The sequence below is a fragment of the Urocitellus parryii genome, chromosome 1, assembly GCF_045843805.1.
Source record: "Urocitellus parryii isolate mUroPar1 chromosome 1, mUroPar1.hap1, whole genome shotgun sequence".
Taxonomy (NCBI): domain Eukaryota; kingdom Metazoa; phylum Chordata; class Mammalia; order Rodentia; family Sciuridae; genus Urocitellus; species Urocitellus parryii.
In genome coordinates this window covers 142,811,473-142,837,202 of record NC_135531.1, presented here as the reverse complement: position 1 = coordinate 142,837,202, position 25,730 = coordinate 142,811,473, and positions in this window count along the sequence as shown.

Genomic DNA, 25,730 nt, shown 5'->3' with positions numbered 1-25,730 from the left:
TGCACGGCCACAATTTGTTGTGTTTTATACCTGCCCAGATTAAGAGGCAGGGACATAGACTTCACTTCTCCATGGCAAAGAAGTCGTAGTCACATTCTACATTTTTTGCACTGTGGACTTTATTTTACATTTTAGATAGTAACAAGCCAGGCTTTGGGTCTCCACCCCCATACATTTTCTGATTCCAACCAAAGTAAAGCATGTACCCACCTAGCTCACCAAGAGGCACCAGAGCTTCAAAGCACAACAGGGAAGAGGAGAGAGAGGAAACTAAAACTTCTATTGGACATGACAAGATGTGGAGCCCAAAGCACAATCTGCCTTTGGAGTGGAACAAAGAGGGACATTCAATACACCTGCTGCTTCCTTTAAGGACCCTGGGAACTCCAGGATGGCATTCCGCAGCATTCTAAACCCTAGGAGAAAATACCTTGCTTGCTCTGGATTTATTAGCTACTGACCTTTAATCCACTGAAATTTGCATGTGTTCTACAAGCCTCCAGATGCCCTGTTTTAGCTAATTGGTTGCCAAGACATGTCTTCCTCTTCACCCGGGGACCATAAAGGTGCCTGGGCAGGGAGGGGCTCAGAAAGAGGTGGCTCTGCTCCCTCTAAAGACCCATCAAGTTCCACTTCCAAGCAACGAAGGAAGAGTAAGAAAGCTACCTCAGCAAGGGAATTAATTTAAAATGCTAAAGGAAGCATCCCCTCCCGGCTGAGCGGTGCAGCACCGCTCTCGGCCCAACCACTAATTATTCCTCACTGCACCTCAGCAAAGGCAGATCTGATTAAAATCATAACTCAGCCCTGGGTTTCTGTGGCAAGGGTGTGGATCTGGGTGTGTTTAGAGGGACCATGTCATCAAAATCAGGGCTTCACATAAGTCACAGCCCTGCCCTTCCTTCACTCAAGATGCCACTTTAGAGATGCTGAACCTTCAAACTCCACACTGCTGACACTGGAGGCAGATGACCACTCCCCATCCCTGTCTTTTGCAGCAGGCCCTGCAATCCTGGGAAGGAGGAAGAAATGAGAATGCTGTATGATCACACTTATCACACAAGGGCAAACCTTTTACATGCTTCATCTCATGCTCTAACAGTCCCATTTCACACATGCAGTAACTGAGACCCAGAGAACTGAAGTAACCCATTCACAATTCCAGTGTTTGGAAGTGATGGAGACAGGGCGTGAACCAAGTCTGTCTTCATCCAGACCCACTGCTTTAACCACTAGGCAGTATACTGCTTCCCTCACAAGCATCTATGAGACACCTTTGAGGTACTACCTGAGCAAGGTAAGTACCAGAAAGGGCTGGGAAAGATAACCCTTGGACTAAGCCTTTAGGGTAGGGAGAAACCAGCTGGTCTAAGAAAGGAAGAAGGGGTGCCAAGAGAGCATTGCCAGCAAAAGGAAGAGTGCACTCGATGAAGCACAGAGGACCCACAGGGCAGCGGCGCACTCACTCTGCAGGATACCATCATGATGGATACGTGTCATTATGCACCTGTCAAGACCCACAGAATGTTCAACACCTTATGTAAACTACAGAATGGGGGTGATTATGATGTGCCGATGTAGGCTCATCCATCATAACAAATCCACTTCTGTTTGGATGCTGATGATCATGGACCAGTCTGCTGGGGGATATTGTAAAATAACAACAGCAGGGACGGCTGTGCATTTGTGGGGCAGGGCTCGTAGGAGAACTCTCTACACCTACAGCTCAATTTTGCTATGAATCTAAAAAGTGAAGGGCTCTAAAAATTGAAGTCTATTCTTTTTTAAGAAACAGCATGCATAAGGACCTGAAGGCTACTGTCAGCAGGATGAAAGCTCCTTCAAGTTAGCAAGGATGTTTTCCTGCTCGCCACAGAAGACCTTGGTACCTGGCACATCATAGCCACACGAGGACCCGAGAGAGACAAGAAGTCACAAGCATGAGCTCCGTGACCTTAAAGGACAAGCCTCATCTCTGTGAGCTTTGGTTTTTCTCATCTGCAAAAATAGGACAGTGGGGGCTTAATAGAATCTGTCCCCTGGAGCTGAGCGGGAGGATATAATAAGAACAGGTAGGAAGGAGCCTACACCACCTAGTGCCAACCACAGTGTCGCGGGGCTCAATAAATGGTAGAGGAGGTTGTTTGCTTTCAGAATCTAGGGCCTGTCAAGGGAAGGGATGAATGCTGCAGCTAGGACCACAGACGGGAAGAGACAAACAGTGCAAAACAAGCCCGACAACACATGGACATCCCTACTTTGCCTTCTACGTTTTCCTCACATGATCCTCACTGTGATGGAGGTGTTGGGAGAGGAGGAAGATACCACCTCTCATTTACACTGCAATTTTCACTTCACAACATAGTTCTGCAAGTCATTATTTTATTTGATCTCCCAAACAAATACATGACAAATATACAATGCGACTGTCTTATCCCCATTTTCTAGAAATCTGCTGAGGACCAGAAAATGTAAATACCTGTCAAAAGCTAACAGGCTGGTAAATAACAGAAAAGCAAAACCCAATTATTCTGGCCCCTGGCTCTTGATCTCTCTACACAGATTACAGAGCTGGTGTGGAGACTCTTAGGGAATTTCGTCAATACCAGGGAATCAGTTTGACAGCCTTGCTGGCTATTTACCAAACCTCTTTCTTTTTCTTCCTGGAACATGACTTTACTATCCTTTACGGCACTCACTATAGTTTTATGGTATCTAAAAAATGTTTTTGTCAGAATAGCTGACAATTTTATTAAGTATTTTGGCTTATTATTATAATAATCATGTTCCTTGCTTGAAACATCCATTCAAAATGCCTAATTCCTTGAGGGAAGGAACTTTAACTTAAAAAATAAACACTGATCTTTCAAATAAATGATTAAAATTTTTCTTGCTTGATGAATAGAAATCATCTCTCTTGTTGTGCTCTGGTAAACATACATGCCTATCGTGTGAATGTTTCCTATGTTACTATAACTCGAACAGGTAGGTGTGACGGGACAGAGCTCTGGTGGGTGGGTTATGAGCAGAAGCTATTGGTGGCACACCCAGGTCTGACCAAGGAGGTCTTCCATTCTTTCCTCTTGAACCATAACATTGGAAGCTAAAACTTATCTGCAAGAGAGAAGAATCCTGGATCCCTATATCACAGCTTTGAACAAAATTGCCAAATGATCTGGAACTTCATTTTGGAGAACAGACAACCAGGAAACATATTTCTATTATGCTAAGCCACTGAGGCTTATGTGTTTCTGCAGCTAGCATCATCTTAATTTAACAAGATCAGGTAAAGGGATATTTATATTACAAAGCCAGACACTCACTAAAAGCATCTTCAGAATTCCCAGGCCCTGTCCTTCAGTGAAATTTTGCTTCTTTATTAGCATTACATTAGGTGCCAATCCTGATGGCATGGTAATAGATTAGATTTGCAAGATTAAAAACTCTTTGGTCAAGTGTCCTATTCAGCTTTGTGTCTTCAGTACCTCACACAATACCAGGCATGGGATGATGTTCAATAAAAGGTGTCCTGTAAATGGCAAATGGCCATTCTAACACCTATCATCCTCAGAGATGACAGTTGAATTGGTCTCAAATGCATAGGTTCTTCAAAGGAAAAAGGGCAATCTCCTTTAGGAAACGTCTTGCAATACAGATCTTTCTTCTCTTGATGCTAGTTAAAGTGGTAAGAGGTTTTATTCACTCATTCACTCATTTCTTCAAAGCTATCTGTTGAGCACTTGTGATAATACTGTCACTATTCCAAGGGATAAAAATACAAAATCAGCATAGTATAGTGAGACATACCAAACTATAACAACACAATTCACAATAGCCAAGTTATGGAACCATCTTAGGTGTCACTCAATAGATGAATGGATAAAGAAAATGTGGTATATACACACAGTGGAGTTTTAATCAGTCATAAAGAAGAATAAAATTATGTCATTTGTTGGTAAGGGAATGGAACTGGAGACCAACATGATGAGTGAAATAAATCAGACTCAAAAAGTCAAGGGTCAAATGTTTTCTTCTATATGCAGAAGAGAGAAATAAAAAATTTAAAAACATGTTATCTCATAAAAATAAGAAGGGAGTACAGTGATATAGAAAAGGAGAAGGAGAAGAACAGCAGAATGAACCTAACCAAGCTATGTCATGTGCATGTAGGAACCTATCAAATGAATTCTACTTTTTTGTATAACCATAATGCATCAATTTAAAATATAGCAAAAAATAAAACAGACAAGGTCTCTGTTTTCATGGCTTTTAAATGCCACAGAATACTACCTACATGTTTGAACCTGCTTCCCATCAATAAGGTGCTCATATGAGGGACCTTAGTTAAATAAGTGTGTTCCAGTTGGTGGGGTTACAATAGGAGGCAAAATAGGACAGTTAATTCTTTTGGTGCATACGAACATCTGCTCAAAAGATATGAAAAAATGAAAAGTCAACTTAAATCTTGAGAATAAATTAACCAGATCTACACTCAAGAAGTTAATCTAGATGGGAAGAAAGAAAAAAAATCACAATAGCAAATGGCAGTCAGTGGTAAAGCAGATAACTCTGCTTCTGGTCCTGTAGCTGGTGGTGATCGGAGAAGTGGATTCTGTGTCTAAGCTCCTGTTCTAAAAGAGTTAATCATATCATTTGGCTACAGAAATACCCGTAATGGCAGATGTGCTGTCCAACTGACCAGGTTAAGAAAAATAAAGGCAGATGGTTTTCGATTAAAATCTGGATGGCAATGCTGTCGTTAGAGAATTGACATCCTGTCACCAGGCCAGAGTTCTTCTATCCTATTTACTTCCTTCTCTAAACTATCTGCCACCTGGTGGTCCAGGGAAACATTTAGCAGTTTAGTCATGGGCCACTGATAAAAACTGGTTAATTTGGATTTGATGATTCATTCAACAAAATGCTTATTGAGGGCCTACTACGTGGGCAACAACTTTTTAGGTCTTGGGTAATAAGTAATGACCAAGACAGTGAGCAAAGAAGATGGTTTTAGACTCTGTTAAGTGCTAACAAGAGAATAAATTGGAGAGGAACTTTAGAAGGCTCAAGGGAGGTCTCTCTGAGAAAGAAGTGACACTTACCCTGAAATGGAAAAGATATTAGTTTTCTACCACTCCATGACAAATTGCAGCAAACTTCTCACTTTAAACACAAGTTTATTGCCTGAGAGTTTCTGTGGGTCAAGGTACGGGTATGGATTCCCTGGATCCTGGGCACAGGGTGCTGCAGATTGCAATCAAGGTGTTGGCAGGAGATAGAATCTCATTTACAGGGACCTCTGCTGGCCTCTTGGCAGGACTCTTGTCCTCACGGCTATATGACATTGGTCCCCGTTTTCTTGCTATCTTTTGCTAGGGACATTCTCAACCACTAGGAACCACCCTCAGGCCCTTGCCATGTGGTTCCCCATCCCCCTACAATTTGGCCATTTGCTTTCCGTTAAGCCAACAGGAGATTGTCTCTGGGACACCTCACTTTCCTTTTTATCATTAGTGCATTATAGTTATACATAACTGTGGTGCTTATTTTTGTCATATTCATAAATGCATATAACATCATTCGCTCCATATTAATTCCTGGTACTATATCCTTCTCTCTCCTCCTCCTCCTCCTCCCTGCTAAATGAGGCCCATGTGGGACTCTCTTTTGATGAACTCAAACTCAACTGGATAAGTAACATCACATTCATGGGCTCCACCTATGCTCAAGAGTAGATTGTATCATGCATATACACCCAAAGGTGAGAATCAGAGGGATTCTACCTACCAAAAATAAAATCAGACCTTCCAAACTAGGGGACAGATTTCCAAGCAGGGTCACCAGAAAGTGTAAAGACTGAAGTAGCAACAAACTTGATATTATCAGGAAAGGGAAATACATAAGGTTGGTGTGCTGATGCATGGGAGAGGAGGAAAAGGAGCCAAGGGAATGGGGCAGGAGACATCAGTAGGTACCAGACCACCTAGGGCCATGGTGTCCATGATAAAGAGTTTGGATTTCACTGTATGTGTAAAAGGAAGCCACAAATGTTAATTGAGCCCCCTGGTGCCATATTAGGTTCATCTGTGGTAGAAAAGACTAACGGATCTGAAGTCAAGAGAAACAGGAGACAATAACTCGGTGGATTTACTTCTTTTTTGTGTGTGTGAAATGAGGGCCTAATGCTAAAGGTTCTTTACAGATCTAACACTGGCTTTTTTCTAGCTATTTTAAAAATACTATTCAGGCAAAAGTAAAAATATTATGAATGGAATCACTTTCTAGTCTTGGCTGACCTAATTAGAATTTGATCTTCTACATCTTCTATGCATCTTCCAAAGCTCATGAATGCACCCTTGAGTCACTTTGTAAATCCTATAAATAACAATAATGATATTATTACTATGGAAGCATTTCCAGGAGCAAAATGTAATTTGTCCTTTGGTCAGGGGAGAATTCATAATTAGTGTTTTTAGAAAATTCTATCCGTGCAGATTTTCAAAATAATACTGAGATAAGAGCTTATAGTTTGGAAATGCGAGCTCATTGAGGACATTTTTTTTTCTTCTACTTAAGCTGAGGCTGAAAGGAGGCTCCATGTCTGAATTTAACAACCTGTACAAGTGTCATTATGTCCTAATCTACCCAGAAGTCAGAGGTATAACTGTTTTCTTAGCACCTTTGCCTGAAGTACTAGCAGGATTTACTTGAGGCTTCCCTTTGGGCCTCTGATTTATAGAGGAAAATTTTAAAAATTAATTTTAAAAAATTATAGAACTTAGATTCTAAAATACAAAGACTTACATAGAACTGTTTGATGACTCCCACACTTTTGGTAAGTGCCTGTACACAGTAATATAACTTCCCAAGTCTCCTTTGTACCAGGATTTAGGTTGCCATTAAAATGAGGCACCATAAGATTCTTCTTTAAAACATCCCTTTCTTGTTTTCAAGTGTGATGCCTCAAATTGTTAAGATCATTTTGAATTATTTTCCTCTCACGAAGTAAGAGAAATTTATTCAGTGAAGCAATCTAAAAATAACTCATTGGAGAGCCAGTGGCTTCCATGGTTACCAAAAGACCCTGTTGATTCTTTGCTTTAACAGGCAATCACAAGTGGGGAATCATTTGGATGAAAAACACCACACACTCAAAGTAGCATGAAGGACCCCAGAAGAGGACTGGGCTTCCTTGCATTCCATGAAGGAATCTGCTCCGCAGCCCTATAAACTCACATTCAGAAGAAAGGACTAGAACTTGGTTCTGGGTATCCCACCATAGTCTTATGCTCTGACAAACCCCATGGAATTTCATAAGCCATTTTTGAAATTATCATACTCACAGTAATAATTGTCTATATAATTTCTATCACAGGCAGCCAAGAGGAGTTAGGTAGGGTGTTTTTTATTGTTGTTTTTTTTTTTTTGTTTTTTTCTTTAGGTAAAATGACACAACGTCATGTGGAAGTTACCTGTGTACATAATGATGATTGGAAGTAAGGTCACATATGCAGGTATCAATACATGTTTAAAAGTCATATTCAGATATATTCATGCATGTTTCATGTAGATAAAGTCTCCTAAGATTTTGACACCCCATTCTAACTTGTTTTGAGAAGGTGGAATCTAAGAAAAATCTAATTTTGAAAAGAATTTATATTTTTACTATAGATTCTCAGGTATAGCATATACAAAACATCTTTATTAAAATATAAGGTACACACCAAAATACACTAAACCACCTATCTATTAACTAAGCTAACAAGTCAAAGAGTGTCAGAGATGTAAGTTTAATATATTTATGTACCAACGATCTAGATAGGCATAGGTGGTGGGATGGAGCATTGATTAGTTCAAATATTGACTGCTTACTAGAATTGTTAGCTTAAATATGTTTTTTTGTACCAGATATAGTCTTATGGTTATTTCTTACATTCTGCATGTACAGCAAGTGACGGTCATGTACCAAGCACTATTCTAGGCACAAGGATATGGCTGAAATAAGATAGAATATAAATTTCATGAGGACAAGTACCTTGTCTAACAGGGAAGACAGAAAAAAATCAAGAGAATTCCAAACTGTAATGAATTCCATTAAAGATACGATCACAAAGTGATCAGACAGTAGGAAAGAGACCACTTTATATAGTATGGTCAGAAAGAGTTCTCTATGATTTTGAACTTGGACTTAAAATAAGTAGGCTCCAACCATGAGCAAAACCAGATGAAGGGCAGGAAGAAAAGTTGGGGAGAGAGAACAAATACAAAGACCTGGAGGGGAAAAAAAAGGCTTGGTTTGGTAGAGAAAGCAGAAGCAGAAGCAGGCGAGTGTGCTCAGAGCAGAGGAGACAAGAAATGCAAGATGAGTTAGAGAAGAAGCCAGGAGAGGCCACGGTAAGGAGCCTAGATTTCATTCTAAGTGCTTTGGGAAAGCCATTATAAGAGTTTAAGCAGGGACTTAATAGGATCAGAAATGAGCTTTTAAAAAATGACTCTGGCTGATTCTATGGACAAAGGACTGCAACATGCCAGCAGTGGGAACAAGGCCATTACTTTGGGAATCACTGCAGTTGTCCACACGGGAGATGATGTTGACTTGGAGAGGGTGGGAGCAGAACGGTGGTGTCCCTCAGGCCTGGAGATAGACTAAGCTGAAAATGCGAAGGAAGCCTGAAGTCTTGATTTCCCAGAGTTGTGAACACAACAGAGTGTCTCCTCATGTGAATGATGAATTGATTTAACATTCAATGGGTGATAGAGAGTTCCCCAAGTTCACCCTTTCTCCATTATCTGACCTAATCTCATGCAGAGTGGTTTCTAAGAGTGATCCATTGGCCTAGTTGATTTTTGATGTTTTGTTTTGTTGTCCCATCTCTGCATTAGAATATGTTTTATCTCCGCTATCTTTCCAAAAGAAAGTGATCCCAGCAATAGATAATAGTAAGTTACCTGTGCTATCCAAAAACAAATACTTATCAGGGGTCTTATCTTTTTTTCTAAGCATACTTCATTCACTTTTTTTTTTTTTTAGTTGTAGATGAACAAGTACCTTTATTTTGTTTGTTTATTTTTACGTGGTGCTGAGGATCAAACCCAGGGCCCTGCATGTGCTAGGTGAGCCCTATACCACTGAACCACAACCTCAGTCCCCTTCATTCACTTTTTAGATGAAGAAACAATCTGACAAGAAAGTAAGAAAAAGTGGCATTTAGGGTCATAAAATCTTAGGGGATGATTCCATCCCTGAAAAGTGAGGATAGAACACGGTGGGCACAATGAGGCTTGGGAAGTTTTCTAAGACCTTATTTCTCAAGTTGTAGGTTCAGGAATTTTCAACATGGGCCATGTTGGTTTACAGGGATTGTGTTCACCCTCCTGCCTTAAATGACTATGAATATCGACAAGATTTGTGAAACAACAGTATTTAGGTTTGGACAAGAGAGAGCACCAGACAGCAATCCCTGCAGGAAGGAAAACAAATTAGGTGAGCCTTATAATTGCTCTGGGTAACTATCTGGAAGGGGTTTCAAGGTTTTACTGCAGGAAAGGGGAACCAAACGGAGTCCAGTGTTTTTCCCAAGTTGAGGAAACAGAGTGAAAATTTGGTAGGTCAACAGGGCTAGAATTTGCAGAATATTGAAAAGGAGATGGCTGTACAAAAAGAAAGCTCTGGAGAGCTACAGAGGTTTACCAAGTCTTCAACTGAGTAAAAATGAGTACATCACATATGTAAGAAAACAATCAGAATCTATATAAAGAAAATGGAATAATCTCTGGAGTTCACACTGGATCGTCATAGTTTGTGTTTCCACCAAACTTGTCCCAAGAATGGAAAAAGACCTTGTAATACATAAAGAATAAGATAGTTCTCAGAGAAGAATTGCCTCTAAGGATGTAGAATATAGTTATTTCCAGACTAAAGGCTCCACTGGCTAACCCTAGCAAAGATTAAGAGCCAAGCCATGAAAGTCTCAAATGGTTTCTAAATACACTGTGTCCCAGAATAAAATGTATAAATATTTAAAGAAACACAAACAAACAAAAATAATCAAAAAAGTAAAATCTATAATGTCTAGCATCCAGGAAAAAAAAATAACGCAGATAGGCAAAGCAGGAAGAAAATGGCAGTCATAATAAAGAGAAAAATCAATGGAAATAGACTCAGAAATGACACAATTGAAAGCATCAGTAGACAAGAATATTAAACATGCTCATTAACAGTTATTTTTTAAAAAATTATAGAAAAGCATAACCACGTTGAACTTCCAGAGAAGAAAAATGCAATGAGGTAAGAAATAATCTAGACTAGATGTCTAGTTTCTTAAACACTGTTGAAGGAAAGATTTGTAAACTTAAACACAGAGGAATAAAAAAATATCCAAAAGCAAATGTACAGGAAGGAAAAATGAGAAAAAAAATTAAACACAGCCATCAGTGAATAGTGGAAAAACTACACATAGCCTAAAATTATGCATTCTTGAAGAGAGGAATATAAAAAAATATTTGAGAAATTAATGCCTGAAATTTTTTCAAACATCTGGATCCAAGAAGTTCAAGGAACTCTAAGCAAAAGAAACATTTAAAAAACTATACCAAAGTCCATTATAACCAAACACCTTAAAACTTGAGACCAAAAAAAAAAAAAAAAATTGGAAACAGTCATGAGAACTTTAACATGAATACAAATTACTTCAGTATCTTTCACAATGCAGGTCTTCATGTGATAGCACTGGGAGGGCATCTGATGATACTCTCCATTTCTAACGAGTTCCCAAGTGAACCAAATGCTGGTACAGGGAACAGCATGCTTGTGAGAAGAAAATCCCTGCAATTTTAATGGCCAAACTGTTTGTTTTACTGATTAATCTAAGATACCAACCTGATTCACAACTAAGAGAATAGATACGTCCTAAGGAGTGGGAGGTAACTGTCTGCTTTTCCACTCAGTCTCATACTAGTAACGCATCGATAGAGAAGTACCTCAAAACTACTCTTCAGAAACCCACCTTCAAGTCCTTTTGGAATGAGGCCAAGCATAGTTATGTTTTTGGCTTTCCCACAGTAGTTCATTTTTTTAAACATTTTTTTAATTTGTTTTAATTAGTTTCACATGATCTTGACATATCATATGAATCAGACGGGATATAATTTCTCATTTTTCTGAGTGTACAGGTTGCAGAATTATGTTTGTCATGCAGTCACGTAGTTCATTTTTATTGGGTAGTTTACCCTGATTTCCTTTTGGAACTTGGTCCCTTATTCACTTCCAAGTTATTTGCTTGGAGTAGGTTTTCCTCCAAACTCCCAAAGTGGGCTCCTAATCCTGCCCTAGCCAATCTGCTCACTGTGTTTCACTAGCCACAATGATTGGTTCAAGGATAGGCACGTGACCCTAACTGGTCCAATGCAACTCCTGTGGGAATTTCAAGAAAGAGTCTGCTCTTCCACCAGGTCCTAGAAGCGCATAGGCTGCCTCTGTAGCCATCTGCTTGTCTTCTTTGGAGGAGAAAAAGTGTCAGAATGGAGTCCAAAGAGAAGTGAGCCAAAACCAGGGGAGAGAAGATAGGGGTTAATATGTCACCTATGTCACACCATTAGTAAAATGAGACCTGTCCTGAACTCTTCAAGAACACAGGCCAGTAAAAATCATCTCTTTTCATTTATTTAAGCAAGTTTGACTGGTTTAACTGTACAGAAAAAAATCCCAACAGAAACAAAATGTGTGAGTCTAGTAAACTTCTGTGACATTTCCAGGAATCTAATAAAAAATTTATAATACAATTTCTGTTAAATGATCATGAGTTTTACAGATGCATTAATGCCTCCAAGGCTTGGGATTCTTGGAAACATTTCTTCCTCACTTGCTGTTAACAGTATTCATGGGTATAGGGAAATGTAGAGTCTGCCTGGCCTAGGTCAGGGTGGTTTGCCAAAGGGTCCCTAAAATGGTGAGTCTAGCCCAGCACTCAGTAACTCACATCTCAGAACACTCCTCAGATGTCAAAGGGATCTCGTGGACAAAGTGAGAGAGAAGCAACACTACCATGTTCACAAACATCTTGACTCAGAGAGTCAAGAATCCAAAATGCCTCTGTAACCAAGACAATTGAAGCAGCCAATTCAAGCTTACCTTCATCCTTATATAAAAAAATAAATATATAAAGTGCAATGAAATTCGAGTCTCAGATAATTCCTAGCACACAGAAACCTTAAAATTAAACATTGTGCATTTCCACTAACACGATCACAAGTTATGTACAATGGAAGAAAGATTCAGGGAAATTAATTTCACTGTCTGAGCTTGATATTGATACATGAGGGGGATTGGGCTGGATAATCTTTCCTTATAGTTCTGAGTTTCTGTGATTCTGCTAAGAAATAATAACTAAGGTTTCAAATGCCAGAGACAATTGAGGGCTAATATTAATTATAAATCAGTGTAAACTGAAATTCCAGCATGTAGTAAACTAAAAAGAGCAAAAAATATTTAATCTACTATTCACAGTCACATTCTATGACCATCCACCTCCCACCAAAGTCGGATGGCATTGAGCTCATGGGTAGCTTTCTTGTTGTTCCAAACCAAATGTATTAGACGACTTCTCCTAACATCTGCTTCAAGTCTGGAGTTTTTTTTATTGTAGAAGCTTTTCCAGGGTCCTCTGAGAAAGAGCTATATATGGAGTGAAGTAATAATGGAGCCTAAAGGATCCTGACCTATTGGTAACAACCCAAAGTCTCTACCTGCTTTGTTTATTCTGTGAGTTATCATGGAGATGGGAAGGGATGATCTTAAAGATCAGCGGAAATAATATAAAATTGTGGCTTTAAAAAACGCTTATGAGGATGCTGATTCATAATGTGGTGGGGGGATCATGGGAGGATTAGATGAACTCCAGATAGGGCAAAAAGGAGGGAGGGGAAGGGACAGGAGGGGGGGGTATGGGGGTAGGAAAGACGGTGGAATGAGATGGACATCATTACCTTAGTACAGGTATGAAGACATGAATGGTGTGACTCTACTTCGTGTACAACCAGAGATATGAAAAATTGTGCTCTATATGTGTAATATGAATTGAAACGCAGTCTGCTGTCCTATATAATGTATTAAAATTTTTTTAAAAACCTTATAAAAGAGCTGGGGCTGTAGCTCAGTGGAAGAGCTAGGCAGAGCCTAGCATGTATGAGGTACTGGGTTTGATCCTTAGCACCACATAAAAAATAAATAAAGGCATCCTGTCCATCTACAACTACAAAAAGAAATTTAAAAAAAACTTATGAAAATACCTCTGTGTCATGCTTGCAACTGAATATTGTCCAATCTCCTGGTACTCCATTGAGTACCAGGTTACCCAATGACAAAAATCACTCAAACCTTTGCTGGTTTCTATTTTAAGTAAGCCTGAGACCCTAAGAATCCAAAATGCCTGGAAAATGTGTCTTGGTGATGGTGCTAACATAGCTACTGCTACACTGGATCAACTTAGTGCCTTTTTAAATGTGATATATCAATTCTGATTCCCATATATCCATCCCAGGGACTAGCAGTATTGTATAGAATTTACAAGTGAAAAGAATTGATTCCCTTCTATTATTCCCAGAGTAAATCATAGTTCATCCTGAGAAACATCATCCACTGTGAAGATTCGAAAGGAGCCACGGTGGTAATAATCCCTTATTCATTGGAGACCCTCTCTCTTGGGGTTTGTAGATCGAGACACTGGTTTCTCTCTTCTCCCTCACACACAAAGGAAGGAAGACACAATGAGTCCCATGCAGTCTTCTCTGAAATCTCGATGGGGAAATAAGGGCTTCTAGGACATAAAAATATTTTTCTGCAGAAAGGCAATGAAGTTCCCACCATTACCCAAACTCAATCAATAGTAAGCCATGGGATATGGATTAGTGGATCAAACACCTGTCTATAGCTTTCAGCTTTTTCTGGAACCAAAGGAGATTATCACAGCATTACATGTTCCTGGGCCAATAAGCCTAGCTCTCAGCAAGCTGACACTGAAGGTTTTTTCCAGAGGAGACCACAAAAATCCAATCTTGTCTCATCTGGCAGCAAGTAGCCTAACAAACATGCTATCTTAAGCCTCAAAGAATATGGATTTCTTGTTGCTTGATTCCTATGGACCAAACATTTAATCCCCTCTCAGATAATTCCAGTTTTACAAATGATATGGATGCATTTCATGTAAGATCAGAGAGTTCCTAGCAGTGGCTCCAAAGAGTCTTCCTGTTAAGGAGAGCAGGGCGTTAGCCTGTTGAGCTCTGAAGGTGTCGCTTCAGCCCACTTGAATCATGTCTGGATATAGTTATGATGGAGCTCCGGTCTAATTCATTTATGCATGTAACGACATGTAGATACCTGTTGTATGTCTGGCATGATTGGTCCATGGAAATGTACGAGTGACTACAACAGAGAATGGCTAAAGACCCCATACCCATGGAGCTTACAAACCACGGTAGAAAAGAAGGGTAAATATCTGAACAAGTACCATAAGCAGCAATGAATGGAATGAGAGAAAGGAATCCAAGGATTGCTGAAACATAGGGAAGCACCTTTAACTCAGGTTTGGGAAAGTCAAAATTCCAAAGAAGGTGGCCACCAAGCAAACAGCAGAAGGAAGGGGAAGGAGTGGAACAGAAAATAATGGCAGGCAAAGGGGTAGCACGTGCTGAGGCACAGGGGAAGGGGTAACAGGATATTGGTAAACTGCAGGTTCCATTTGGGTGAGTCAGGAAGTGAAGCTGGGGTATAGAGAAGAATGTGGCTTAGGAAACAACAGAACTCAGATTATAGCAGGCCTTGTGGGACATATGAAGAAGGTGACCTTTGTCCTTAGGAAAAACTTCTCTTTAGTGTCACTTAAACAAAAGAAACATCTCTGGCTTAGTTAATACAAACCCAATATGCCCAGTCTGTGAATAAGGACACTGTGTTGTGGATCAATGCCACATCTTAAGAAACAAAGGGTATGAGGAGGAGACTGCAAAGGGGTCACATGTCTCAGACAAGCTATGCTCAGAGCTATGAACCTCCCAATGCTGTGGTCTTGGCAACAAGGTCACTTCATTAACCCACCTTAAGTTCCATAGTCAGGAGCCCCCATCCTCACCCATCCCTGCCTCTCACAGTGAGGAGCGCCATCTGCAAATGAAGTCAACAGGAACACGTCACCTAGCAGTACACCAGCTCACTCCACGTGGAGCGAGGCTCTCTGTAAGAGTTTGAGAAAGAGAAGCGAGGGTACAGCAGGAAAAGTTAAGAAATAATAAGTGAAATGGACCAGAGAATAAACTTCTCGGTTCTGCAGACTGTCATCTTCCCTAATGGCCTTAGTCATGCTGTAGCTCATAAACCAGTGTTTCAGCCTCGGATTGCTTTATCTGGTGTTCTTCACGGAACGAAACCCCAGGGGGATTAAATGAGTTTATAACAGATAATCTTATTACCTCTGTTTTACAGAGGAGTAAACCTGGGTTCAAAGAATGAATTAACTTGTCCAAGTTACTTAGCTGATAAATCAGTGGTGGAGTCAGGATTCCAGCCCTGAGGGGTTTGACTGCCAGGTGCATGCTCTTAACTTCTAGGTTATATTGTGGAGGAATTTTTCCCAAAAAGGTTGGTGCACTATACAGGTGACTTGCCCAAGTCTCGCCTCCTTGAAAGCTGATACAAGCAAGCTGCAGTGACTCGCTTGAGGCACGGCCTTGGTTACTGCTTAATATTAGATGAGGCCCAGGCTATAATCCATTGTCCCCCTTCCCTCTACTACCTAAACTTTAAATTCCTACCCTGGCCAACTACAGACTCCATGCATGTCCTCACCTACATCTTCAAACCAGTCTCACTCCCTCTGCCAAACTCCAGACACACTAGCCTTCTCTGGAGCTTCCCAAGTCAGGGTTTCATGCCTGCAGGACCCTCTGCCAGTGGGCCATGTCATAGAGTTCACAGGCTCAGGGCTCTCCTTCCTCGTGGGCCTATGCAGAAAAGACCATATTCAGTAACAACCTAAACAGCTCCTGATCCTCAACCCTTATTCATCATTATTCCTGATCTCTTTCCCATTTGCTTCATAATATGCACCACCATTATATACTACCCTGATACTATATTGTTTTTCTGACTCTCACCTGGGAATGGAAACTTCAGGACCCAGTCTCCATGTTTTTCCATATTTACCTAGGACGCCGTATGGAACCCAGAAGGAACCAAATAAATATGTACAGAATGAATAATTTTTGAAAAGAATTTATATGATGCTTATTTTTTAAATCCTCACAACTCTTCACATTCCTTACACAATAAAATTGCAAAATTCAGTATCCAAATCTTCCCATGCTTCCTTCATTCCTAGAGTAATAACCGCTCTGCATATTCCGCAGACTGCTCCCTGCTGGGTCATCTGAAGGTATCCTGGGGGTTTAGTCAGTAAACACAACAAGGTCCACACTCCACACCTTTATCTTTGGGCTTCAGAAAAGCAGAGAATCACAGTCCTCCCCACCGATCTGTGTGCCAATAAACAGGATCAAGATAAAATCTCAGTGCTTAGGGAGATGATGTTCCAAACACCTGCTATTTGGATTGGCTACAGGTAACCCCATGAAAGAAACTGACTCTGGTCCCTCAAGTTGCTACAATAAATATTATCTGTATGCAGGGAAGGGAATATTGACTGTAAGGGATGAGTCCTTTGTTGAGTGTACAATTGATTCTCTAAAAAAATAAACATGGTTGTTGGCAGAGAGCCGGCTGGTGGGGCTTTGAAGGAAAATTTTAACAATTATTTTGAACCAAGCTCGACTCCTTCTTAGGTTGTGAGAAAATTTGGTGAAAAAATAACAGAAATCCTTGTGTGAGTTTAAGCCAAATCCAAGGAAGATATTTCCAGTCAAGAAGTCTGGTTAAGCTAGATGTGGTGCTGCACACTAGGAATCCCAGCTCTTTGGGGGGGCTGAGGCGAAGGACTATAAATTCAAATCCAGTCTGAGCAACCATGAGAGATCCTGTCTTAAAATAAAAATAAAATGGGCTGGGCATGCAGCTGGGTGGTGAAGCATTTGCCTAGCATGCACAGAATCCTGGGTTTGATTGGCAGTATGGAAAAAGAAAGAAAAAAAAAAGGGAAGGGAGTATGTTTAGTTTAATTTGGGAATTCTCTAGCTGTTTCAAATACAAAGAATTTAAGGCTATCAGCCCTCAGAAAGGGGGGACCTCTTGCCACTCCTAGATGCACCAAGGGAATCAGCATATGCACAGCTGCACAAGGAATCCATTGAGCCCAAACCCCCAAACCCCCAAATCAGGATATGGAAATGACTGGGCAAGGCCTGGGATGATACCAGGGACTCAGCCTCTTAAAATAGGCACTGTGAGGGGCTGGGGCAGAGCTTTCCTAGCATGTGTGAGGCACTGGTTCGATTCTCAGCAGCACATAAAAATAAATAAGTGCATTGTGTCCATCTACAACTATTTTTTTTAATTAAAAAATAAACAGTCATCATAAGGCAGTCATCCCTTTAGCCACGCCCTCTGCTGAGCATGTCTTCTAATACATGATAAGTGGCAGAAAAGTGTGCAGTAGAGAGGTGAATGAATGAGCTAAGGTGTGGAACATTAAGACGGAGGCTCCAGGACACAGAGAGCCAGTGCTCCTTTTGTTCCTGTGCAAGTATATTTTCTGGATTTTTGAAAATCAACAGCCAGAACTCCATGCAAAGCCCATTTGTAAAAGACAGTGGTACCATAATCTACAGAGCACTTGTGAAAAGCCAGAATCTGGGGCCCAAGAGGCCTCTGGGTTCCCTTTGAGGTGGTTGAATGGGGGCAGGTTGTAGTGGACAAGGGAGGAAAGAAAGGAGAGCTAGTTAGAAGGCTTTAACTTGGAGAGGACTTCTGGAGAATATTTAAAAAAAAATTGCACAGTCAAAATGTATAATTAGCAGTAATTCTATTTTGCAGTAGTCAAAGCAGCTTTACATACCATGTTTCCTCTTACACATATAGTACTTCTCAAATGACATGAGAATTCCTGACAGGACGGTTTCAAGGAGAAAAGCAGAACCAATGTTTGTATTGATATTTTACCTGACCGATAGTTAGCATGCAATAAATGGTAGCATGCCATAAATATCTCTAATTTGAAAATTTAAAATCCAAAATGCTTCAAAAAAACAAAATTTTGAATGCCAACATGATACCACAGTGGAAAATTCCACAATTCTTCAGTCATGGTCAAAAGTAAGTACATAAAATTACCCCTGGGTTGTATCTATAAGGCTTACATGAAACATAAATGAGTCTTGTGTTTCGACTTTCATCCCATCCCCAAGTTATCGCATTATATTTTTGCAAATATTCTAAAACCCCAAATTATCTGGAACATGAAAAATTTCTGGTTTCACACATTTTGGATAAAGGATAGTCAACAGGTATTGCTGTCCCTGATTGGGTTTCTTCAAACAGATGTGTGGGTAAGGTCTTTATCGGGGAGTGATCATGATCCACCCCTTTGGAAGGAAGGAGATGGATGTCTAGTTGGGCAGAGGGAGAAGCTGAGCTGTGAGGAGTCCCAGCAAGAGCCTCAGTGAGTCCCTTGCAGAGCTCTGGACCAGGCTGGCTCTTCAGAACTGTCAGTGGCTGTGGCGGGGAGGCTGGGCCTTTCCCCCTGCACGGGGGTGAGTCATTATTCCAGTTTTGCCTAAGAAACAGACACTGGGCAAGGCAGTTTTCTCCAGCTGAGGCCATTTCCAAAGATAGCAATGAGTCAAGGGCCATGCTCTGGGACCATTTCCTGCAGCTGGGAAAGGAAGTTCACTTATTTCTAAATTTTTAAAATTTTTGGACTGGGAATCAAACCCAGGGCCTCCAGTATACTGTGCACCCCCTCTACCTCTGAGCTACACCCTCAGTCTTAACTTATTCATTTCTGAGGGGATATGTGGGTGCATCAGAGAACCTACCCCCGTTAGTAAATAAGCACATTTCAGAGAGCTCATTTGACTTGTCTAAGACTATAGGAACACAAACAGCAATGCTGGGAACAAGACTTAAGTCTTCCCACTCCTAACCTGGTTCCCTTGGAAGTCCCAGGACTGCTCTTGTTCAGCTGGCACGCCTGTTCTTTATTGTTCCAGGAGTTCCTCTACCTCCTCTAATTCTGCACAAATCAAGGCACATCTGCTCAAAGCAATTACCATATTTTCCTAAGAATCAGGTGTGGGTGAGTTTACTCAAGAAAAACTATTTTCGAAAGGGAGTTCCTCCTTCAAATGATGCTTAACCCTATGAAGATTCTCATATTTTTACCACATTACCCCTCATTTAAGACATGTACACGCCTCACAGACTCCAAAAGCATCTGTTTAAGTCAAGATTTTGGCCATAGTGCTACCACATTGGATTCTCTAGGGAAAAGGCCCTGGAATCTTCCTTTTTGCATAAGCACTTCCAATGAGGCCCAAGCTTATGGATGACTGGGACCCTCTGCAGTGAACACTGCTCTAAAGTTATGATCACATCTTCCCCCTATGCCTGTTGGCTGAACCCAAGAGCAATTTATAGAATCAAAAATCTCTCTCAAGTTAAGGCATCTTGAAGATCACTGAGTCTCCATTTTCTAGATGAGAGGAAAAAAGAAAAAATCAATGCCAGAGAGAAAGAGGCACTTGCCCAGGGTAAAAGAACCAGAGAGCCAGGTTCCCACCCTGGGTGCCAATTCTTACAGCTCTAACAACCTCCTTCCCAAAGAAGAGTTTCTAACACTTTCTAGCAATGAGAATAGCCATTTATTAATCACCATTTTAATTTTGTAATTCTTTTATTATTAATTTTATAAGTTATAACAATTTTAATAAAAATTTCAAATGTTCTTGGACTATTCTCAAAGGCACGTGACACCGAGATGACAAAGTTCTTGTTCCCCTAGGTCTATTATAAATGCCCTATAGCATCACCCACAGCCATTCCCAACATATATATCTTATTATGAGAGACACTCGGATGTGGTTCACCTAATGGGAAGAGAAGACCTGAAAGCCATTCATGGCAAAAGAAGTGAGATTTCCTTCTATGGTTGATTGGAAGTGGATCTTAAAAACTAACTTATTTTTATTCAGAAGTGCACATGAATTTTCAAATCTGTTCTTTAAAACACGAACAGGAGACAAGAGGGCCACTTCAGGGCATCATCACATTTTAGATTTTTTGTTTTGCATTTGAAATGTCTCAGTCTTTGATTAATAGCAATTATAGTAACAATAACAATGATGATGTTGATGATGATTGAAAATCAACCTACACTTTTCTCTGTAGTCCCCTTCCTCAGTCACACAAATAAGCACAAAATATGAAAAATGTGGCTGCTTCTATTGGCATCTGTGGTTCTCCAGGTTCCCAAATTGCCTGTTGTTAATTCCATTTACAGTAAATTGAGGAAGTAAATAAACCCTTAATTCGGCTGTCTATGAAGATATGACAGGCTGGCATGTCAGTACAGCCAGCAATCTGCTTTGACTGATGTCTCTGCCCATTAATTCCATTAAAAGTTGCTAAACTCAAAGCTCAGCATAGAAAGAGATAGAGATCTTTCAATTTTGTTCAGGAAGACAATGGGGGATAATGAGGATCCCCAACCATGAAGTCGGCAGGTGAGGGCCTCCACTTCTGCCTTCTACCAACACATGGTGCTCATCTCTGATGCCTCAAGCTTTGTAGGTACTGCTTGCTGGTGACTTGTCTACCAGAATCTTGTTACCCTGAAGCTGTTCTCAGCAGCTGTGGCTAATGGAGTTTCAGGATGCCACATGGACAGTGCTTCCATCTCTAAGCTAAACTGGCTTCTCACCAGCTCAGGGGGGGGGGGAAAAATCACAAGAGCTACATTCTTTTCAATTAAAAGGGAAAAAAATCTCAAGAGACACAGCCTCAGCAGTGTTGTCACTAAAGACATGGTCTCAGAACACAGAAATCAGAGAACAAGAAGTTGGTCATCTTTCCCACTCACCAGTCAGTTTTTGGACACCAATCAGTTATAAGGACAAACAGTCATTGGCACTTCAGTGTAGATATCAGTGCCACTTGTGTGAATCAGAGTTCTCTGTGGGCCATCAATTGGAATTAGAACTGCCTAACTTAAGGGAGAAAGTAAAATTTCACTCAAGGATCCGTGATCTCTCAGGCTTGAAGGAAGAGCCAGTTAACCTCACTCTCCCAGAACCAGTCCAGATGGAGTCAACTGAACACTAGGACTTAAGGCAAAGTTCCTCAATCATTGCTCTAGTCAAAAATGGCTCCTATCTTAGGGAAAATTTTTCCATTTGGAAATATAATAGGTTCACATCATGCTAAGTAAAATAAGCCAGACCCAGAAAGTCAAAAGTTGAATGCTTTCTCTCATAGATGGAAGAGAAAGAGAGAGAGAGAGAGAGAGAGAGAGAGAGAGAGAGAGAGAGAGAGAGAGAGAGAGAGAGAGAGAGAAATCTTAAAAGGAATCTCATGAAAATATAAGGGTAGAGGAAGAGAATCAAGAGGGAAGGAAGAGGGGATGGCATAGGGAAGTACCAGAGAAAGAAAGTTACCAAATTATGCTATATCCATGAATGAGTATACCCCAATAAATCCCACTTATTTTTATAATGAGTCTACTAATTAAAATAATAATAATAGAAGGAAGATTAATAGAGTAGAGCAAGTAGATTTGGGGAGGGAGGAGGAAGGAAAGGTACCAGAAAATAAGACTGATCAAGTTATGTACAGATATGGCACAATGAATCTATTTGTACAATTATAATGCACCAATAAAAATAAATTTTAAAAATAAAAGAAATGCATCGGGGTAATAATTAGATGTCTCTGGGACAAAGGGAACTCAAAAAAGAAATTCATCGGGTAATAATTAGATGCTTGTGAGAGAAAGGGAACTCGCACATGCCATTGATGGACATGGAAATGGGTATAGTCATCATGGAAAATAATACGACGTTTCCTCAGAAAACTAGAAACAGAACCATCTTATGATGCAGTAATCCTACTCCTGGACACATATCCAAGGGAAATCAGAGTATGGGGAGGATGAACAGTCATTGGCACTTCAGTGTAGATATCAGTGCCACCTGTGTGAATCAGAGTTCTGTGTGGGCCATCAATTGGAATTAGCACTGCCTTAACTTAAGGGAGAAAGTAACATTTCACTCAAGGATTGCAATATCTCAGGCTTGAAGGAAGAGCCAGTTAACCAGGAGATGAAGTGCACTGGCCACAGGGTTTTTCCAAGATTCCAATCTCCAAAAGAGAGAAACTGAATGAACAAGTGCTTATCCAGTGCCTTCCCCAGGCCAGAGGCAGGGACTATGTTCAGTGACCTCAGCAGGACTACATGGTACCCTGGAGAGTGACTAGGATAAGCAGAAACAGTAAACATCCCACCCTACTCAAGTGTTCACAGATACATATGTTCACTTGTAGAGATTTTTCCAACTACAAACATCCTGGTTTTTCTTAATATACAATGTGCTGAAAGAACTTATCATAAGTCAACAGACAGAGGTCACATCTCACTTTGTGGAGGGGAGAAGAAGCAGAGATGTAGTAAGCCTGTAAGCTATGGACCCCAGAAATAAACGAGATCTTTCAGACTTTTAGGAAAGGGAGCAGTGTGTTCACCCACACTACTGATTATGCCATGACTTCCTTAGAAAATGAAATAAACTACACTGAGGCAGACACAACCTCATCAGACAGTAGACTCACCAAAGGGAAAGCAGCTCTCATCTCAAGGAAAACCTTTTCCAAGAAATTTTGAGGGATGAAATGATGGACATGAAAGAGCTTAAGAAACATAAGCCAGGATTATATTTCCAAGACACTTTTCTTCTATGTTATTATTATATAACATGTTATTTGGAGTAACACAAGGAAAGGAGGAGGGAATAGTTATAAGAAGCAGCAGACCCTAGACGCTTCTCCTCCAATTATTGGGTACCACAGAAAGTACTCAAGTTAGGGCTCCGAGTATGTCCTCCAATGATTAATGTGACAAAGAGGAGCTAGCTCCACCCCATGTCTGCATATGAACTTCTAAAAAATGTTAACAGAATAAGATCATGGATAGAAATGCTATAATAAAGGCATGAATTACATAGTAATTATTTATTGAATACCTCTTTTGCACTCAATAATAAGAGATAATAACTTTTCCCTTGTGTTGGAGCATCTGAGGATAACTAAGTCATCTATCATGGGCACCATGCCCTTAGGGAAGCTTCATTACTTGGAGTTGAATCAGGGATTCATTCAACGGTGCTAGAGCCCGGACACACTGGTAGATGTAAAAGCACAGCTCTGCTCCTTGATGGGAAATTTCTCCACAATATCAGGAAAAGGAGAGGTTAGACTACAGGCTTAATATTAAATAAGGCACTACAATGACAACCTGCCATGACACAATTGGAGAACTAATACGAAGAGATAAACATTTAGTAAAGAGAGCACATTCAAGGTTAGCCACATAATTCTGCATTACTATGGGTTTTTCTTAAAGAGAAGAGAATGGAAGGTCTGGACTTATTTATACCCACAAAAGTAATTTTAAAAATCACTGTGTGTGTTTGTTGTGTGTGCAAAGCACTTTTCCAAATGATGTCACCTGACCCTCACAAAAACACAGTTAAATAGGTATTGGCATTATTCCCTTTTACTAGGGAGAGAAGGTGTTTAGGTAATTTCTCCAGAGTTCTACAGCAACTCACTGTGGCGGGGGGGGGGGGGGGGGGGAGACGGGATTTGAACCCAGCTCTGCCCAACCCTAGGCCCAGCCTGATGAGCCATTGCAATCATGCCGCTCTGTGGATTTGATCCATCGCATGTGACACAGTGCAAAATCATCAGGAACAGCTGCTGTTGGAACTCTGTAAATTCTGAGAGTGAAGCAGGCCCAGAGCCCATCTGGATGCATTCTATTCTCGTGCTGGCCCCCTTCCCACTGGATCTTGGTGAGGGAGTTTCAGGTGTGCCAGGGGAAGCAGCTGACCTCCTGGGCTTGCTGTCAGGGCTATGAAAGATGGGTGCCAAAAGCCAAGTGATTCCGGTTCTCCCAGGTAGAGGACTTTCCGCCTGACATGGATGTACTTACCCCCAGTCAAGTGACCAGTTGGAGAATTTCAGGATGCCTGCAAGAAAAGTCTTTTGTGGTAAAAAGACTTGATGGTGACATAGAGGCTATAGTGTTTCTCGTCACCAGAGAACACTAGTCTGAGAATAGAGCCACTGGAGCCTGAGGCCAAGAGACAGAGAGGCGGGATCCAGTCCAGGGGAATTATTTCCATTCCTGTATCCAGCCAGGCCAGAGGCACCTTCTGCCATCAGCACTGACAGTTATGTGGGCCAATGAAGGCTTTTCTTCTCTTTTCCTTTTTGCCTAACAAAATCTCAGGTCAAATCTTTGGTCAGGCTGGGGCGGTAGCTCAGTGGCAGAGCCCTTGCCTAGTACATATGAGGCATGGGGTTCAATCCTCAGCACCAAATAAAAATAAACAAAATAAAGGTATTAGGTCTATCAACTAAATATACTAAAAGTATATTTTAAAAAAGAAATCTTTGGTTATTTCCAACCAAGAGTCCTAACATCCTCAATCTAAATGCGATCCACAAGGAGGTTGAGGGCCTTGCCCAAGGTCATGAAGTATTTTAATGGATGAGCTAGTATGTGAGTACAGGTCCCCCGGCTCAAAATATACCCAGGCCTCTCCCTGGTTGGCATCCATCAAAACGCCTTCCTCTCTTTCAAACAGGAGGAGTTTAAATACTTTCTGACCTGGAATCACCTATGCAGGGGCCCAGGCCTTAACTCATTGTGGTCTCGTCTGCTCAGGACAACAGGACCACTGGTCATAATTTGCAAATGTGCAGAGTCACAGTGTCTTTAATTATCTTTCTGACATGCAAGAATGGCCCTCCGAGCAAGGGCTGTGCAACCAACTGTCTCCCTCAGCGTGGTTTCTATGGCATGGCCACAGACAGCTTCTAAATTTAAGCTCCCACAGCCTTTTAATTGGGTGGTTAAGTACTGCCTCCCGCCCACTCTTGCTACTAGCTTCGCCTCGGGCTACTAATTACCAGCAAGACAGGTCAGTTGTCCTGTCTGCATCGACTCCATCATTTCTGACATCCCCACACAATGACAGGTTTGCCCTTTTCCTTTTAACGAATCTGGGTTAGCCGGTGTTTGGCTGCATTTTCTTGAATGCAGGGTACTGAATATGCCTATCCAAGACTTCAATTATTTAGTTGGAATATCCTGCAGCCAAAAAAAAAAAAAAAGGGTATGTCCACTCAACCAATATTTAATATTTATTCAGGGTCTTTTCTATGTACAATCTCTTCTCAGCTAGGCCCTCAGTATACAGAAGGGAGTTAAAGAGACAAGTTCTTGCCCTCATGGAACCTATCATCCAGTGGGACAAATGGGCAATGATTGAGCGAAGAATTAAATAAATAATAAATAAATACAAACTGTGTTTAAAGCCAAAAAGGGAAAATAAAACAGAAAAGCCAGGAGAATCCAATGTGCAATGGCGGGGGGTGGGGAGGTCGAAGGGTGGTAGGCAGGGGAAGACAAGAAAGGCCCCTTTTGGAAAGTGATAGCAAGCCGAGACCTGGATGATAGGCAGGTGCCTTGAAAGTCATAGCCAAGGGCAGCAGATTCCACCCGGAAGCA